At 39.0% G+C, this 19,323-nt stretch overlaps 1 protein-coding gene across 4 annotated transcripts in view; it reads left to right on the top strand.

Moving 5' to 3' along the window:
• PCDH9 (protocadherin 9) overlaps nt 1–19,323 on the top strand; it is a 720,963-nt gene that overhangs the window by 115,903 nt on the left and 585,737 nt on the right. The gene's annotated exons all lie outside the window — the stretch shown is intronic.

The following is a 19,323-nucleotide window of genomic DNA, read 5'->3' as shown; positions in this document are numbered from 1 at the left end:
CTCTTGATCCCCTCCCCTTTCCACCCAGGAGGAGAAAGGAGAGAGAAAAATAGGAGAAACACTTTCTAGATTGAAAGCTAAACTAGACAGCTTTAATTAAATAGTAATGATCAAAGAAAATATGTACCAATATATACAAATGGGTTCAGGAATGTGCAAAACCCTTTTGCCTACCCCCAGCTCCAGCAACTCCCACATCACTCTTCTGAGCTCTGAGCAGTCCTGGAATGTCCTGGAGCACTGCCAGAGAGAGCAGCAGACCAGATAGGAGCTGAGGGGAGAGTTAGGAGGGTCAGGAATGCATGAGCCTGGGGAGCAACAGTGATGGGTAGACAGAGTCCTCCTGGGACACTGGCCATGAATGGTAGAGAAAGGAAAATGAAGCAGGAAGGAAGAGACTTGACTTCTGTGATCCCTAACTTTATACTAGAGTCTTACATGTATGTATATGTATGGAATATCTCTGGTCAAATTTGCTGTCCGTCTCCTTCCTACAAGAGGATTGCAGATATGACTCTTCTGCTCCTTTAGCATCCAAAACAGACCAAAGTGCCCTTGATCTCAGCTGTAACATAACCATTTTAGCATTATCAGTCCACTAGCTGAAAAACTTGCTGCTACTTAAAAGAGAGCTCACTGAAGAAATAAAATCAGTAAAAAGAAAATTGGTTTCATCCTGGCTCAAACCAGGACAAAAGCAACAGCATCACCATTAGAAATTATGATTTGCCTTGCCCATCTTATGTGTTTGAACTGGCAGGTCTCTGTCAGAGGAAAGTGAAGTTCATTCCTGGATTAAACCAGGTCCTTTAGACATAACACTTAGAAGTTGGTAATAATCTTTCAATCTCCTTCTTTGAGCTTTTGATCAGAAACTCAGGGTTGATTTTCTTCAGCTAGAAACATCCTTTTGGAGAATTTCAAACAAAACTCAGAATTATTCCTCTTACATTCTCTCTCCTGCACTGCAAAAGTCTACCCTTTATTCAGACACTTGTCTTCAAGTTTTTTGTCTTACTGTTTTTGATTACTTAAATGAAACTAGAAAAACAAAACAACCATGCTTTTGCTGAAAATATATTTATCTTCTGAGGTAAAAGTAGTATTAGAGTTCATTATCTTTCAAACCTTGGTAAGAAGTTAAAGAATGGGAGTTATTTGAGTGATTTTCTTTTTTGTATGGGGGAGGTGGTTATGGAGGTGAAGAACTAAAAAGACATTTGTTTTATAGCAATCAAGCCTTCTCATGCTGACATGCAGTGTTTTTCTACTCCAGTTGAAATGGTTAGACATCCTCTGACACCCTGGGGGATGTAAGTCAGAGACAGAATTTTAGATTTTTTGCTCTCTAGAGAAATGTACACAGTATTTTAATGTTTCTGTATCTTTCCCAATTGTAAATTTGCTTAGATGCATGCAGGTTTAAATACCTATAAATATATAGACCCTCTCAAATCTTCAGAAGACAAAAAACTTTGGTGTGTACGGCTTGTTATCATTTTGCTATACATTTTCCAGAGGTGTAGTAGGAACAGCCTGCTGTACAGCTGTTCTGCTCCAGCTGAACAGGTTCATAGGGAATGAAGAGCTTAGAGCAATTTGTAGGCAACGAAGCAAAAAGAAAAATCCACAAAGAAGCAGCTGATGTTAGCAGCTTTTAAAGAGACTGAAAGGAAAGGGAAAGAGTAAGGAGCCAAATGTAGAACAGAGAGAGAGAACATGATTTTGGAAGAAATCTGAATTACTGTTTTTCAAAATGAAGGACAAGCTACAGTGCTTACCTTAAAAGCCATACTTTATCCTTTCATGCTTTTTACTGCTTGCTGAACAATATCTATGCTTACAATATACAGACATTAAGCTAACTCTTCACTTACGTTGCACAATTGGCTAGGAACTTGAGAATGGCAGCCAAGGTTTTGTGTTACAGCTTTGTCACTGACACACGCCTAGGCCTCAGTCAGGAAAGTGTTTAGGATGTGTTAAATTTTAAGCACATGGCTAAATCCTACTACTTGCAGTAATATGTTTCTGGAATTACACTTGCATCTTAAACTCTGCAAACCAGTCTTGCAGTGCCTGTTTTCCTATTTGTAAGCTGGGAGTAATAATACCTAGTTCCTATGTGTGTTTTGAAGCTTATTCAGGGCATTTATACATCAGTCTAAGCAAAACTCTTAACATGACAGAATTGTGGTTTATTACTGTATTTCATTAACATTGATATGAATTGTTAGGAATGTGTAGTTCAAAGAGATAAACATCTAAATTTCCATGGCATTACACAGTATTGAGAATTTTAAAGGAAAACTGTGAGTATTAATTGTCATTAAATCAGTATCTCAGAGTCATGTTCAGCTCCTTTGCTTGCATCAAATCATGTGAGGATTACTTCAAGAGATCTGTTAGAGCTTTTTTTAAGTAATTTTTTCTTTTGGTTATTTACTGTCATACAAAATGAATGTGAGATATTAGCAATCAAAACTAGATATTAATATACAGTTTACTGTCCAGAGGTGCCTGTGAACTGAGGAAAGTGGAGATGAGGTGACAAAAACTATGAACAAGGTGTAAGAGCCACTGTGAGAACACTAGATATTTTTCTTTAAATGTTTTCATACGGACAACACATAGAAAGCAAATAAATACTTCATGATGTGCAGATAAGAAAAACACATTAAAATGTTGTGTCTGCTGCATTTTTTTTGAACACACATTAGTGATTTTGTATTCCCATCAAAGTAAATTTAATATTTCTGAGGTGTGTAATAGATGTGCAGTGTCATGGCAGAGAGGGACACATTATTGTATTTCATTGGTTCTTTTTTTGCTTGAGGGTGAGCACAGGCAATAGAACAAGGTGTCAAACTTACTTTTAACCTTTGGTCTTATAAGAAGCTACATGAAGGGTTTATGTGTATTTTAAGTTATCCTTAGAATCGTTTCTCGCCTCTGTTTGGCAACTGGTGGACATGAATGTTACCCAGTTTGTGGTGTCAGCCCCTGATATTACATTCTACTTAGACCTGTTTTTTTCACCACAGGTCCCTTTGTGCTTTTTCCTCTGCTTTGTGTGACAAGCTATAGGTTGACACAATAGCTTCTACATGTTTACTGTTTAGGGGAAAGAAGTTTAAAAAAAGATAAATATTTCACTTATGAGTGATGGTATAAAAGCATATATATATTTTTTTGAAACATACACAGGCCATGGATCAGACAGAGTGTGACACCCATGCTTAGGAAGAGGAATAGACTGTTCTTATATACTGGAAGAGAAAAAAAAACACAAAACCGAACTAGATAAAATGGCAGAATATTCTTCTATTGCAGAAATATTCTGTATGTCTGTTAGTACTGCGATGCTGCTAAAGCTTTTTTCTAGCTGAGCTTCAGATATCAGCTGTTTCTGGAGGTCAGACAGAGGGCAAACCAGGTTAAATTGTACCTCTGCTTTAGAGAAGGCAGATGGACTATGCACCAGGACAGTTGGGAAATTAATTTTACTGTAAATTTGGAATGAAATCAGATCTATGTATTTTCTCCTACCTCCCCACCTGCATCTCCTTGCCACACAGTATCCAGTCATCAAATAATATGAAAAATAATGATGGAGGCTGAGATGGAGCAGTGCTGATAGCCTTCTCTCTCTTCCCTGAGACATTTCTGTGTCACAGTGTCACAGCAAGATATTAATGTGAGGATATTAGTGTCTTTAAAAAAAAAAAAAAAAAAAAAGAGAGAGACAATAATGTGGAGAAGAATAATGTGGAAAATTTTTAGCTACTCTAAGGTCTGAGGAAGTAGCTCCAAAAGTCCATTATTATCAAGCCAAGGAAACCTCTTCTTCATTCTGTAAAAAGAATATGTAAGATCCTCCTGTGACTTTGACATTAGGAAGCACTGACGGTGCTCAAAGCACTAAGCAAAGTAATAATAAATATTTTACTACTGCTAACTGCTTAATGCCAAATCATATTTTAGTGTTCAGACTCATTATTTTATTTTCCTTGTCTGACAGTTGTTTTCAGGTGGTGAAGGATGGTAAGAGCTGAACTCTGTCCTCAATGAATCTGCTGTCATTAAGTGTCTTAGCCTCTACCCCGTACACGTAATTCTGCCTGTAGTTTTGTTTGAGTAAAGCCAGCTCAGCAACAAAGACAATTATTTTGAGAGAACTTTTATGTTACAGCTCTTTATTTTACTACTGAGGGTTCTCTGTATTTAGTGACTCCATCCTGGGAATCCACCTCATTTCTTGGCTACGATGACCTTTGTGTTTATAATGTTTCATCAGTTTCCAAGCAGTCAGTTGGAGGTGAATGCTCTAGTATTAGTATATTTATCATCAATTCATGTGACCGGAACATAATTTCTTACCCTCCCTGGCCCTTTTCCCTTTAAAGTTCTGCTGTAATGCATTTTGTTGAAATCCCAAAGAAGTATTAGGTTCATCACTTTTCAGACGGATATGAGGCTTTATTGTAAATATATCAGTTTGCACTTTCTGTTGTTGAACACTATTTTTTCTCTGCTAGTAGTTTGAACAGATGTAATATGTGTTGATTATATAATTGTGTTAGTGTTTCATCCTTCATACTAAAATAGTAATATAGTATTCTGTTTTTCTTAATGTTTTTCAACCCTAAATTTGAGAGTACTTTACAAAGGAGTTCAATATTGTTAGCCACATTTCACATATTGGGAAAGTGAGGTATGGGAAGGGAAATTACTTGCCACAAATTGAACTAAGAAACCTAAAATAGAACTGGGGATAGAGACCAGATTTCCTAACACTCATTACCCTCTTTTGCTTCCAAAATATTGAGGTTATTGTATTCCCATGCAGATAAAGAAAGAAGAAACACTCCTTAAATGTATGAGAAACCATTTAAATCACATCCCATTCCTTAAGTTTCTTCCTCAGTAGGGTACAGTAACCTTGCTTATTTCTAAAGTAAATAACAGCAGGTTATTAAAAACATAAGAAATTTTAAAAATGTATGAATTTATCCAAATATCAACACACTCAGTTTAAATTAAATTAATATTAAATCTTTATGCTCAAAATACTTCTGCTGGGGAATAATCAGTGTTTTAACTTTTTCATTTGTGTCTGGCTTTTTTCTACTTTAATGGAGGAAATATGAACTGGAATAAGGCCTTTGCTATGCAGGACTATCTGACACTTTTCCTTGTGTATTGTCTAAATAGCATTTTACAGCACAAAAAGAAAGAAAGGACATTTAAAAATCATCTGCAAAAAACATACACAACTCTTTTTGGTGTGGTAGTGCCTCTAAAACATTATTTTAAGTAACTAATCCTTTAAAAAGAAGACCATTTATTTTAAAAAATAAAGCAAATCAGTTTACTAGTGACATTTAAATTGATGAGTGCCATGTTGTCTCTGTGATATATTCTGGTAGTCAGAAGTTTAACATGAAAATACATACCAAAACACAATCTGTGTTTGAAACAGAATGAGAGTTCGGTAATAATTTACTGCGACTAAATTTAGTTCACTAAAAGCTTATTTATATGGAGACTTTCAGGAAAATTAATCTGTAAAAACGAATGTAAAGTGGATTAGTTAAACCTAATTAAGTATCTGTATAGATGCTCATTCAGAATAAAAATTGCCTTGATTTGGTTTAACTTAACTCCCTTCCAAATGAATTACGACTAACAGAGATTTAATGTAGTTTAAATAATCTACTTTAAAAATTAAATGCAGAATAATTTTGCTGCATGTCTCTGTTTAGACAAGGTCTCTTGGAGAAATCTGTCTGTCTGATACTTTCCCAGATGTAGACACAGGCATAGTTTCAAAGGTAGTCTGAAGTCTTACAAAACGTGTTAAATCACTATGAATGCAGATATTTTCTCTTAGGAAAGGATAGGATACAGACAAATAAGCTCTTTAGCAGGTGAACATGATAGGGGGGAACTAGTATCTTCTGATGGTACCTGCTTCCAGTAATGTGGAGGAAGTCTGGACTTCAGTTTCAGCCTAACTTTTGGTAAGGTGAATATGACTCTCTCCCCTGAGGAAGAATAAACTGGATAGAGTCACCATCTGTAGGGTGATAGGAAGTTCAAACTTAGCTGGTAATTATCATTATCTGTCATCTGTTCAGAACATGATCATTTCTTTATTCTGAGATTCCTGTTTGGATTAATCCTGGTTGTAAACCTGAATTATCAGTGAAATATTTATATGGCTCTTCAACTGTGTGTGTTTTTAAAAGACTAGCACTTCTTTCAACATATTAAAGTATCACCACACACCAAGGTTTCTGAGTGATAAATTACTCAAACACACAGAAGGCCAGACAGATTCCTAAAGAAAAATCACACCCATTTCTGCCAGAGCTGTGCTGTGCTTGGATGCATATAGAGGCATGGTCAAAATTAATTTTGAAAAGACCACTCCCATGAATGAGCTTCTTAGTGTTTAAAAACAAAGTATCTTACAGGCAGGAGACACTTACATTGCAAATGATGATGGTAGCTCTTGTGCAGATGGTTTCATTGACTCTTTTGGAGTATTGTATACAGCTTCTTTCTGCCTTTGTTTTTCTCTTCCAGTTGTGCAAGTTGTTGCATTACTCCAATATTTTCCCTTCACTTGCAGAGGATTTTATCTTTTCACAAGGGACTTAGGAACCAGCATTATTTGGGGCTAAAATATTTTGATCCCTGGTAGATTATCTTCTTTTACTTAAAGTAACAGGCAGAATTATGCTTCTGTAAGACCTCAACTTGATAAATTTCCCAGGACATCAAGGATGTTATCAGAACCACTGTAAATTAAAAATACTTGAATGGTATTGAAACTTAAGAGAAAGACTGGTATTTCTGTGTGGACAACAAGTACACAATGATTTCAGATATAGGTGATTTCATTTTCAAAACATCAACAGTATTATTGTTCTCTTCAGTTTGATCTTACATGGCACAGTTTAAAAGCTGGGCTCGTTTATCTTTGCTTGCTTAGTAACCAACATCAGTGGAGAGCAAACTTCCAATCAAGTGTCACAGAAATGCTCATTTCAGCACTGCTGACTTTACACACTGATTGTAGTATTGGATTTTAAAAGAAGAGGAAGGAAAACCAAAATATGGAGTAGTAACAGAAGGAAACAAGAAAGCAAATTTGATAACTGAGAACTCCCTGGCAATATCCTTCACATTTCACCTTTATGTGAAATATACCACATAACTGTAATGAAAATTGTTAATGGTGCATAAATGTACTTCTCCTCACATATAGATCAGCTCTGGAGGTACTGGAAAAAATTGTAATGAGAAAAAAAGTTAAACTGTGCAATTGCAGAACTGCAAGTATACACTTGAGCTTTTCAGAAAATAATCCTTTCTGCTAAGGGTCCCTGGCAGTATGAACCAGCAAAATCTGCCCTGCAGAGTTACTGCTTCCCTCACCCTCAGGTACAAGTGCTCATCCTCTGCTCTGCATGACCTCTGTGAGCTTTTGCTGCTTGCTATGTTCACAGAAAACAAACCATACCAAAACCGAGTAAGCCCTTTTCTTCTGACAGAGTGAGCTAAACATGCTTCCTGGGAGGTCAGGTAAATACTGGTAACTGCAGGTGTGGGAGGAATGGGAAAATGAGGAAAGGGCAAAGGGCAGTTTAAATTGCTTTCAAGTACACTTGAACATAGTGCAAATATGGAAATGTTTGCTTTCTGTATAGGTACATACATTAATTGTTCTCACACATTCGTGTAATGCATCTGAGGTGCTGTATCTGTTTACTTCACATTGGAGTTGACAAAACTTCTTCCATTGTGGGGTTGTTGGGGTTTTTTTGGGGGTTGTGGTTTTTTGCTTGTTTGTTTTTGGTTTATTATTATTATTATTTTGGCATCGGTGGTAGATACTGCGTCATTAAATATTTTCTGAAACCTCTGAATTATGAAGGCATAAATTAGAAAATTGAAGACCAGAATATTGTTTATAGAAGTGTACTTGTCAGTTTTGGAGAGGTAAAAAGAAATAATCCTACCCTGACATTAGTCCTTCGGGAAGACCTTACCTTCCTGATATGATCCATGTTTCTTTTGGTTCAGAACACTTGTTAAGCTGAAAAGGGGGAAGAGGAGTGCATGACATTTAGACTACTTGTAACATAAACCATTTCTTATCTCTCCCCTCAGTCCCTCTACTGTGCCTCCATTCTGTCTCCGTTTACAGCTTCACTTTCCCTCCTGCCTCCTGGGACCATAACCTTAGAGTAATCTGTGTTCTTTTTGCTTCCCTCTGCATATCTTAGACAAACTGGTTTAGTGTGGTTTTTTTTTAACTCACAAAAAAAATCTACATTTCTATCAATGTTTGTGCTGCCAGAAGCCCTGTTCCTTCTGTTTTTTAGACTAAATCTTTTCCTAACACATCTCTCTGCCTCACAATTCCCATATCAGCCAACACATGGGGCTAAAATCCCAGGTGACACTATCAATTTGACCTGCTAGTTCTAAAGGCTTCTTTTGTCATTAAGTGGCCATTGTCCTATTGGCTTGTAGAACTGAACTCCTTTCTTTATTTTCTTTTTCCCAAAAGTCAACCTGAGAGTTTAATTATCCCAGGATGCACTTCCAGCCTGGACTGGTTTTCAGTAAACATCAAAAGCATCTCTGTGCCATTATCAACTTCTCAAATATTCACCAGACATTTTACTCACACTTGTTAGCATATTTCTTGATTTTGATGTTAATTAGACATTTGGTGGTGTAGGTTTTCATTTTTCAAATACCCAAGTGAGCTGAAAGTTCTTTGTCAGGATTTTCCCAGAAGCATTACTATCTTGGAAGAGCAGTCCAACTTGCACTTTACCCTATTTAGATTTATAAATAAGCATCCCTGTGCCTTAACCCCATGGGGATCTGGTCTGGATAGGTGCTCTGCAAGGGAGTATAACACACACAGACAGCAGTGTGTTTAGCTGCAAGCAGTCACGGCCACAGACACTTTCATTCAAAACGTTTAGAATTTAAAGTAGTGCTGTGTTTCATTTGCAGCATTTGCCCAGGAAGTGACAGACTTGTGAAGACCTGAGGATATTAAGTTCTTTTATGGACTCTATTGCCCTCTTCTTCAGAAGAATATGAACAACAACATTTGCATGTTTTGCAGTGTGTGTTGAGATCTCCCACTGAAAACTGTTTAAAAATATGTACAGATTTTAAAACAAGCTTTGAAGTGTCCATAGTTTTGTATTAATAGTTCTACATCAATAGTTTTGAGGTTCAAATTAATGCTGTTATGTGTGGCACTGTCCACAACCCAGATAGGGCAACCCAGGGGGATTCACATTGGACCTTCTTGCTTCCTAAACTACTCCTCAGAGAGCAGCCGAGGTGCAGCTGGGTCCAATCTTAGTCTCAAACCTGGCCCTTGCAGGGAGAGTGATTAAAATGTTATGGTCCAAGGAAATGCTCAGCCTCCAATACCCCTTGATCAGATTAAGGTGAAACAACACTCAAGGTCTGTATTTGAATATTAGGTTTAATTAAAACTACAGCAGTTCTACTGATACTTTAATTATTTCAGGTTGTGTGATCATAAAGACTGATTATTTAAACATTCACATTACTAAATTATTTTAGGAAGGAAAAGAAAGAGAGAGACAAAGAGAGAGAGAGAACAGAAGAAAAGATAGATAGATAACAGAGAATCAGCAGTCTTGGGTCCTTTGTTGTGCCCACCAATCGGTGAGAGTTGGTGTCAATGGAGCTCTCAAAGCCCACCATCACAGCTCTTCCTTTTATAGGCCTGTTTCACTTAAACAATCGTTTCACAATGATGAGTAAGTGTGGTTGAGACATATCACCATGGAGCAATTGGAAAGGACCCCATCCCCTTCCACTCCTCCATGGTTATCTCTATATGCAGGCCTTCCTATGCAGGCCATTATTTCTATAGGGCCAGGCAGTCCTTTTGTCAGGCAGTCCTTTTGTTTCACTCTACAATGGTGTTTCAACACCACTTCCCACACTAGGCCCTGAGGGCTGGTCCTTCACAGGCGCCACTTAGATATACCTTGTAGGTTCCTAAATGTGCAATCACCAAACAAATGCAGTAGATAGGTACCTAATGGCCATTCTGTGTAGGTGAACAACTAAAAGTATGAAATGAATGCAGCTAAATTAATGATCATGGAGCCCCTCTATAGAAAATCTTATTGAGGAGTGCTTAAGGGAGGATTAAACTACAAAAAATAAAAGCATTTTAATTCACAAGAGCTTCTACATACAGAGGCACATCCAAAGAAGGCCAACAAAGCTGCTGAGGGGCCTAGAGAAAAAGTCTTATGAGAAGTGTCTGAGGAAGCTAGGCTTGTTTATTCTGGAGAAAAGGAGGCTGAAGGGAGACATTATTGCTCTCTATGGCTACCTGAAAGAAGGTTGTAGCAAGGTGAATATTGGTCTCTTCTTCCAAACAACAAGCAATAGGACAACAGGAAATGGCCTCAAGTTGTGCCAGGGGAGGTTTACATTGGATATCTGAAAAAATTTCTTCACAGAAAGGGTTGTCAAACAGTGGAACAGGCTGCCCAGGGAAGAGCTTGTGTCACCGTTCCTGGAGGTATATAAAAGACTAGATGTGGAATTTAGGGACATGATTAGTGGTGTACTTGACAGTGCTATGTTAACAGTTGGACTTGATGATCCTAAGGGTCTTTTCCAAGCTAAATGATTCTATAATTCTACATAGTTTTATGTGTTTTAATTTATCTGCATTAGCTTCATTGTTTTTTGTTCATTCATTTTAACCTTCCCAGCTGCAGGCAGACTGAAGTGATACTATTTTTTCACAGAAGTATATCTTTGGAAACCTCTTTGAAATTTTGTATCCTTCTACACACACTTCTTGCAAGTAACCAAAGAAAATTCCTGTTAAAATAAATAAATAAATAAATAAGCATAGTAATACGTGTTCTGTCATCAACAGACTGTGACAACAGACATCACTATCAGAGTGAGAAACCATTTACCCAGCGTAAATAATGCTTGACCAATCTGCTAGCCTTCTGTGATGACATAACTGGTTGGCTGGATGAGGGGAGAGCAGCAGATGCTGTCTACCTTGACTTCAGCAAGGTGTTTGACACCATCTCCCATTAATATCCTCATTAGGAAACTGAGGGAGTGTGGGCTGAATGAGTGGACAGTGAGGTGGATTGAGAGCTGGCTGAGTCACAGAACTCAGAGGGTTGTGATTAATGGAGCAGGGTTGAGTTGGAGGCCTGTAGCCAGTGGTGTCTCCCAGGGGTCAGTACGCGGTCCAGTCTCATTCAAAATATGCACCAGTGACCTGAATGAGGGGACAGAGTGCATCCTCAGCAAGTTTGCTGACAATACAAAACTGGGAGGGGTGGCTGACACTGCAGAGGGCTGTGTTGCCATCCACCGTGACCTAGACAGGCTGTAGAGCTGGGCAGAGAGGAACCTAATGAGGTTCAACAAGGGGAAGTGTAGTGTCCTGCACCTGGGGAGGAAGAACCCCATGCACCAATATAGGTTACGGTGGACCTGCTGGAAAGCAGTTCCAAAGAGAAGGATCTGGGAGTCCTGGTAGATAGTAAATTATCCATGAGCCAGCAATGTGCCCTTGCTGCCAAGAAGGCCAATGGAATCCTGGGTTCCATAAGAAAGAGGGTGACCAATAGGTGGAGAGAGGTCATTCTCTCCCTCTAGTCTTCCCTGGTGAGGCCACATCTGGAATACTGTTGTCAATTCTGGGCTCTCCAGTTCAAGAGTGCACCCTCAGTAAGTTTGCAGATGACACAGAGCTAGGTGGGTGTGTCGATCTGCTAGAGGGTAGAGAAGCTGTACAGCGGGACCTAGATAGGTTAGATCAGTGGGCCAAGGTTTATTGTATGGGGTTCAACAAGGCCAAGTGCCAGGTCCTGCATCTGGGTCATAACAACCCCATGGTAAGCTACAGACTTGGTGATGTGTGGTTGGAAAGCTGCAGGTTGGAAAAGGACCTGGGGTATTGATTGATAGTCAACTAGATATGAGTCAGCAGTGCATGCAGGTGGCTAAGAAGGCCAGTGGCATCCTGGCTTGTATTAGGAACACCGTGGCCAGCAGGAATAGGGAGGTGATTGTCCCCCTGTATTTGGCACTGGTGAGGCCACACCTTGAACATTGTGTTCAGTTCTGGGCCCCTCACTATAAGAAGGACATAGAAGTGCTGGAGTGTGTCCAAAAAAGGGCAACGAGGCTTGTGAAGGTCCTAGAGAATAAGTCCTATCAGGACCAGCTGAGGGAACTAGGGTTGTTTAGTCTGGAGAAGAGGAGGTTGAGGTGAAACCTCATCACTCTTTACAACTACCTCAGAGGAGGCTGGAGTGATGAGGGGGACAGCCTCTTCTCCCTAGTGATGTGTGATAGGACCAGAGGGAATGAATGCAATCTGTGCCAGGGGAAGTCTAGGTTAGATATTAGGAAGCATTTCTTCACTGAAAGGGTTGTCAAGCATTGGAATAATTTGCCCAGGGCAGTGGTGGAGTCACCCTCTCTGAAGGCATTTAACAGCATGTGAACCTGGTGCTTAGGGACATGGTTTAGTGGTGAGCTTTTGTTGTTAGGTCTAAGGCTGGACTGGATGATCTTGGAGGTCTCTTCCAGTCAAAGACTTTCTGTGATTCTGTGATTCTGTGAAGAGAGACAGGGAACTATTAGAGAGAGTCCAGTGGAGGGCAAAATGATTGGGGGATTGGAGCATCTCCTTTATGAGGAAAGTCTGAGAGAGCTGGGACTCTTTAGCCTGGAGAAGAGAAGGCTGAGGGGATGCCTACAAGTATCTAAAGGCTCGGTGCAAGGAGGATAGAGCCAGACTCTTTTCAGTAGTTCCCAGTGACAGGACATTGGAAGTTCCATTTAAATATGAGGAAAAACTTCTTTAGGGTGAGGGTGACAGAGCACAGAAACAGGCTGCCCAGGGAGGTTGTGGAGTCCCCTTCTCAGGAGATATTCAAGACTCACCTGGATTCAGTCCTGAGTAATGTGCTCTAGGCAATCCTGCATTAGCAGAGGAGTTGAACTAGATGATCTCTAGAGGTCCCTTCCAATTCTGACAATTCCGTGATTCCCTGAAAGATAAAAAGACATATATAAGCTAAAAGTAGATTTGTATTTTACAAGTAGAAATTAAAAGCTTAAGGGGAATTCAACAGTTAATGAATTATGGACACAAAGGAAAATCACAGTGGACAGCAAAAGAGAGACAAAGTTAGTAGATGTTATCACATAATTGCCCACTGAAACTGAATGGTTGAGTTCAAACCTGATGATTATGGCAGAAGTGAAAAATAGAGATCTTTGTGTGTTTGGCACAGCCCATAGTAAAGGAGTGCTATGCCAAAGCTGGGATTCATCCTGTTACTTCATGCAATTTGTTCCCAAAATAATATTTCTCTTCTTTATTTATATGATGTCTCCTCAAGCTTTACTGCCTTTGGAGGGATTGAGCTTGGCTGCTTGGTATTCATTTTATTGTCCCTTAGCCAGAAGTATTAACTCTATGTAAAGATATATATAAAACTGCCAGATAAATCATCCTGCATCTTATACTCTGTAGTCACTATAATTCTATTCTGAGTCATTAACATAGGAATTCTGCAACTTTTTGGCATTGATAAGGCTGCATTATGGACATTCATACTTCTTTCCACTGGAATCAACACTGTTTGTGTTGGAATTTAAATAATTAGATTTCGGTCCTGTTTTTGACACTTGTAACAAACTGATTTGAGTGGCTTTCAAATATTAATTTCCATTTATATTTTTTTTCCCCTCCTGCCATTATTTATAAAAGTTCATGCAAATTAACAGAACTCTGGTAATGTCCACTGGCAGAGTAGTTGGTTCCGGTTACATTCTTCATGTTTTGTTGATTATAATACTTAAGTTAATGGAAAAACAGCCATAATGATGACAGACTACAGTAAGAAACAGGGGCATCAGTATTTCACATAGAAAGCCAGCAGAGTATTTTCTAATTCTAAGAATTACCAAATCCGTGAAGGATGAAAAGTCTTACTGGTTGTTATTGCTGGTTTTCAGTTTTAAAGGGCCTCGCTAATGTCACTTTAATATATTAGAATTCTATTGACCTTTTAAATAGTAGCCTATACAATTAAGAATTATTAGAAAGTTCAAATCTTCTGTAGCTACTAGAGAGGGTTCTTACTATGCAGTCTTGGTATAGTTGATGCTAAGTAGATTTATGTAAAATTATCATTATTACTTTTAGTATTTAATTATATATTAACAATAGACAGTAGTGAATTATTTTTGAAAGCAGTTCAGCATTTCAGTTCAGGGTCACATAGCTACACTTCAGTGCAGATCTTTACAAAGGTGTCCTGCTACAAGGCGAGAAGCACAACAGTCTTCATAGATAGATGCCAAATCCCGTGCATTTCCTTTAACACAAATTACAGTGGGCTGCCAGTCCTGGGGCTAGTGCTTTTTCTTGTTCACCACTGCATCTTGTTATTAGAGTGTGTAGACTTGCATTGTCCATTTAGAGAAATCAATGCTTCCTTCCATCCCCTCTGTTTTTCCCACTGCCTACCATTTTTCTTGTCAGTTTGCTTTCCCCATTGCTGGGTGAGCAGCTTATGAGAAATAAACCACTGAGGCACATCAAACCTTATAAGAAGGCCAGGAAAGTAATTCAATTTTTCCAATACATTCCCTTTCAAGTGGCTTGTTTAAAAACAAACAACAGAACTGAAACCTTAAGGTGTCTCATGTTGATATTTAACAGAGCTATAGAAAGACCTTTTGCCTTAATAATGCCAGTGACATGCATTTTTCTAATTATTTATTTATAGTTGACATGAAAATGCTTCCCACTAGACATCCCTGACTGCATGAAACCCAGTTGTGTATTGCTTTTGTGAGACTTTAGTTATTATAGCATGATTAAAATAGTACATTAATTATGCATCCTGCTATTAAACTGGATACAGCAAAGGAAATAAATACATATTAATAATACATTAGTTGTTAATCTGTGCACTTGTTGTTTGAATGAGATGCAAGATACTAGATATTCAGTTCATGAAGACCACCACTCACTTGCTCTTTAAGTCTACTTACATCTCCCTATCGTGGAAGGACAAGCTTTTATTAAAGGTCACCATGTGCTACAAATGAGTAGTCCCAATATTAAGTAGCCAAAACAACTACATTGCAAAGCTAAATTTTGCCTGACTGTGACAGCATAACAAAGCAGATTTGCCACTAGACTGGGCCATGTGCAGTCAATTTTTAACCGATAGAAGTAGTAGAGTTTATAGTCATTACAAGGGAGACACCTTCCTAGAACAGTAAGAGTGCTTCTGACTTTCTATTTATGAGTTTTCTTGTATCACTGGAAAGGAGAGCTTTATACTGAAGAGAATCCAGAATGAAGAATATTGTAGACATGGGCATTTAAAAAACAGTAGGTCTTGTAAAGTACATCATGTGATTGGATTGCGTAAACAGAAGATTTAAAGTTGTGTGTGGATTGCTCAAATGTGAGGAAGTTACACCTATTTAGTAGTAACACAAGGGGTTCCTAAATCTTTACACATCAAGCTGCCATTTAATTAACAGACTGAGCCAACAGATTGAAGTAAAACTGCAGCCAATTAGCTGCAGCACACTTTTATTAAAATAAACCATTCACTTTCTTTTTGGCTCAAGCTAGAATAAAAATTAGTTTATTTAATGTAAGAGCTGCTTGGCAAGATTTGCATTAGGAAATTAAATGTGCTTGGGACTGTTGATGCCAATGAGGTCAACTGTCACGGACCCATGTCCTTATTATTAACATTTTGTAATGTACAAAAGAAGGTGAATTCAGGCAAACTGCCTGTGAAGAATACTGTTAACTCCTAAAGCTTGTCTAAAATATAGTTTGGGAGAGGCCTAGCGGGCCAGCAATAAAACTATGCCAGGGAGTATTTGTGTAATTTAGCAGGTGGTTGAGTTTCAGTCCCTTGGTACATTTACTAGCACTAATTGTTTTAATGGTAGTGGCAGTGTTGTTGAGTGAATGCCTAGAAGATGTAGTTGTCCACAGAGAAAATTTCATTCAATATTTTATTTCCATCATTAAATGGCATATATATGACTTCTGTATTTCTTTGAGTTTTTAGATCTGTTTTAGTAACTGGGCCAATGCATGTGAAGGAGAAGTTAGATACTTCTGGTGAGGTTAAGTTGAAAACAACCGTCAGCTATGTTATGGGCTTCTACAGGTATGTAAACCAGAAAAGGAAGGTTAAAGAAAATGTACCCCCACAATGAGCAACAGTGGTGAACTAGTAACAACAGACAAAGAGAAGGCTGACATTCTCGACAAATTTTTTGCCTCAGTCTTCAGTGGCAACCCCTCTCTTTACAGCTCTCAAGTTGATGGCCCATAGGACAGAGACCAGGGAAACAAAGTCCCTCTCACCATAAGCAAAGACAAGCTTTGTGATCATCTTAGGAACCTGAACAAGTCCATGGGACCTGCTGAGATACATCCCAGAGTCCTGAAGGAACTGGTTGATGCAGTTGCCAAGCCACTCTCCCTGATATTTGAAAAGTCGTGGCAATCATGTGAAGTCCCTAGTGACTGGAAGAAAAGAAACATTAGGCCCATTTTTAAAAAGGGTAGAAAGGAGGACCCTGGGAACTACTAACCTCTCAGCCTGACCTCTGTGCCTGGATAGGTCATGGAACAGATCCTCCTAGAATACATGCTAAGGCACATGGAGGACAGGGAGGTGATTCAGGACAGCCAGCATGGCTTTACTACGGGCAAATGCTGCCTGACCAATCTAGTGGCTTTCTGCATTGGAGTGGCTGCATCAGTGGACAAGGGAAGACCTACAGATGTCATCTATCTGGGCTTCTGCAAGGCCTTTGACACAGTCTCCCACAACATCCTTCTCTTTAAGTTGAAGAGATATGGGTTTGATAGGAAGACTGTTCAGTGGATAAGGAATTGGCTGCATGGTCGTCACATCCACAGGGTAGTGGTCAATGGCTCAACATCCAGATGAAAAATAGTGACAAGTGGTGTCCCTCAGGGGTCCATATTGGGACGAGTGTAATTTAATATCTTCATGAATGATATTGACAGTAGCATTGAGAGCACCCTCAGCAAGTTTGCCAATGACACCAAGCTGGGTGGTGTGGTTGATATGCCAGAGGGACAGGATGTGATCCAGAGGCACCTGGACAAGCTGGAGAAGTGGGCCCAGGTGAACCTCATGAGGTTCAACAAGGCCAAGTGCAGGGTCCTGCACTAGAGCCAGGGCTACCAGAGATATGAATACAGGCTGGGGGAACACATGATAGAGAGCAACCCTGTGGAAAAAGCCCTGGGGGTACTAGTGGATCAATAGCTGGGCATGAGCCATCAATGTGTACTTGCAGCCCAAAACGCCAACTGCATCCTGGGCTGCATCAAAAGAAGTGTGGCCAGCAGATGGAGAGATGTGGTTCTGCCCCTTTATCTGCCCTGGTGAGACCTTACCCAGAGTACTTTGTACAGCTTTGGAGGCCCCAACACAAGAAAGATGTGGACCTGTTGGAGTATGTCCAGAGGAGGGCCACGAGAATGATCCAAGGGCTGGAGCACCTCTCTTATGAAGACAGGTTGAGGGAGTTGGGGTTGTTCAGCCCGAAGAAGAGAAGACTCTGTGGGGACCTTATAGCAACCTTCCAGTATCTGAAAGGGGCCTCTAACAAGGCTGAGGAAGACCTGTTCACTAGGGCATGCAGAGACAAGACAATGGGTAAAGGTTTCAAGATAGAGAAGGGTAGATTTAGGTTGGACATTAGGACAAATTTCTTTAATATGAGGGTTGCCTAGAGAGGTGGTGGAGACCCCAGGCCTTGGAGACATTTAAGCTCAGCTTGATGGGGCTCTGAGCAATCTGTTCTAGTGTGAGATATCCCTGCTTATTGTAGGGGGGTTAGACTAGAGGACCTTTAGAGGTGCATTCCATTCCTAAGGCATTCTACTATTCTATGATTCCATATTCTAGATCTCTTGAATCCCACACTAAAGCTCTGATCACTTTTACAGAATCCATAGTTCGGCACATAGGTTTGATTTTTTCCCAGATATATTCTGAAGAAGATTCTGAGTCATGTAACATGGACAAGTCATCTTTCGGGTAGTCATTCAGAACAATATGTGAATGTTTATTAGGCTAAAATAGCTTTCTCTCTTCCTGTCTCTCCTTTCTTGTATTTTCATATCTTCTTAGTTTTCTCTGACAGAAAACAGAGAAGTTCACCCAGTCAAGAAAACTGTCTGCCAAAAGACAGATTCACCTGTCTATCTATAAACCCTTCCTGATAAATATTTTATACACTTGAAAAAACAAAGAAACAGAAAAGCAAACAACAAAAAGACCCAAGCAAATTCCAGTGGTGAAAAATAGTATTCTCATTTTATATAATCTTTTCAGTCCATCATTATCCTGATTCTTGGAAAGCTGATGTTTTTTAGTGTATAGCCCACATTTCCTTTCCTTTGAGTCCATAGCATCACCTTCATAGCTGGCTCCCTTTTTCCAAATCCATTGCCTTCCCTTATATAGCAACTGTTCATATATTTGAAAATTGTAAATGATCTTAAGTATGGAAAAACTTTACTATTGAGTATACCAAAAGGCAGATTTGTTCCTTCTTTAACCACTATTTGCAAGCCTTTTCATCATTTTCATTAGAACACTTAGGAAAATTCATAATATTTTTCCTTGAAAATGTGGTTAAGTTCTAAAAACCACTCTGTTCATTACAGTGTAGTTCCCTCTAAAAATAGAGCTGAAAACACACAAATACTGGTGGATTACAGCTTGAAAAAAACCAAAAAGGCAAGCTGAAAAAAAAAACCAACATGTTGATGTTGTAACCATTAAGCTGTTGTGCTGTTGAATTTCCTTAATTTTAAAGCAGTGTTGTACAATTATATATTCACTGTTCGCTTTGTTTTGTAAAACCCAGGAGTCATTTCTGTGAGGGAATGAAATGCTCTGGCTGGCTGCTGAAAACTTTGGCTGCTTTAAGGCTCTTTCGTAGAAGTGGTTTTACATTAGCTGTTTGGATTTTTTCCCCTTCTTTATTCTCCTTTTTTTTTTTTTAGAAGGGCAAGTCATAAATAATAATACTCCAAAAATGAGATACTGTACCATTTCTGTAACAATCATGTCCTGCTCTTTGCTAACCTTATATTGCAACAGTGCATTCATTCAATTAGTTTACAGGGGTGCTTTGGCAGTGCTGTATTTT

Source organism: Apus apus, chromosome 1 (assembly GCF_020740795.1).
Source record: "Apus apus isolate bApuApu2 chromosome 1, bApuApu2.pri.cur, whole genome shotgun sequence".
Taxonomy (NCBI): Eukaryota; Metazoa; Chordata; class Aves; order Apodiformes; family Apodidae; genus Apus; species Apus apus.
Note: the sequence above shows the minus strand (reverse complement) of the source record. Positions and strands in the feature narration are given on the sequence as shown.